The sequence below is a fragment of the Crocodylus porosus genome, unplaced genomic scaffold, assembly GCF_001723895.1.
Source record: "Crocodylus porosus isolate Cpor-Errol unplaced genomic scaffold, CroPor_comp1, whole genome shotgun sequence".
NCBI classification, from domain to species: Eukaryota; Metazoa; Chordata; order Crocodylia; family Crocodylidae; genus Crocodylus; species Crocodylus porosus.
Genome location: NW_017728925.1, coordinates 14,013,123 through 14,014,151, shown reverse-complemented (window position 1 = coordinate 14,014,151; position 1,029 = coordinate 14,013,123).

Below are 1,029 nucleotides of genomic sequence, written 5' to 3'. Positions count from 1 at the left end.
TCGCAGAGCAGTGGGGGAAGCGTCAGCCCCAGAGCTGCTCGCATAGAGGGCAGCCGGGCTGCTACATGAGCCCCTTAGGGGCCTGTGGGGCAGGACTGTGGCTCCCACTGGGGCTGGGCAGGGGTTTTACTTTTCTTTTTGCAAAAATACGTATTTTTATAGATCGCTAGATAGATAAATATAAATAAATATAGATAGATCTATCTAGATATAGATAGATTGATAGAGGTATATACCTATCAATAGATAGCAATAGATGTATATAGATAGATATAGAGACACGTGTATATATATACATATATACCTATCGATAGTGATAGATTTAGCTACTGATAGAGATAGCTAGATATATTTATATATCGATAGACAGCTAGATAGATGGATAGATATAAAATCCACCTCCAACACTCTGCTACGTGACCCGTGTGGTTAGCTCGGTAGCTCAAAACGTACTAAAAACCCATTACACAGTTTGTGCTGCATGACCGTGCGCCCGCACTCCCATCTCCAGGCTTGTGCAGGGCCAAGCCCGGCCCGCCTGAGTCCTGAGGATATGTCTTCCCCGGCTGGTGCCTGGCACAGGCCTGGCCTGAGCAGAACAAGGTCAGACGCCAAGCCTGGGGAAGGCAGCCTGCACCAGACCCAGCCTCGTGGCAAGCTCTGGGGCTGTGCACATGCTGCCCTGGGCCTTGCTGGATCTAGCCTGTGCATCGACAGGAGGCCGGGAGTCTCCAGACCTGTTCCCGTGACTGTAACCAGGCAGGCAAAATGCACCTGCCTAGTCCAAACGCTTGCTCAACTGGGTCTTGTTTGTATCTGGTGACTGTGTTGGCTTCTTACAGCCCACCCTGGCCTTCTTTAGCAATTATCTTCAGTGCCTCCCTGATGGCTTGTTTCAAATGAAAACCACCTGCCTCATCAACTGTTAACTAAATACCCATATAGAGGAGGCTTAAAAGTCATAAATCATTTATGCATAAAGCCCACAAGCTCCTGGAAGAGTTTGGGGATGCTGAACCGAACCTATGG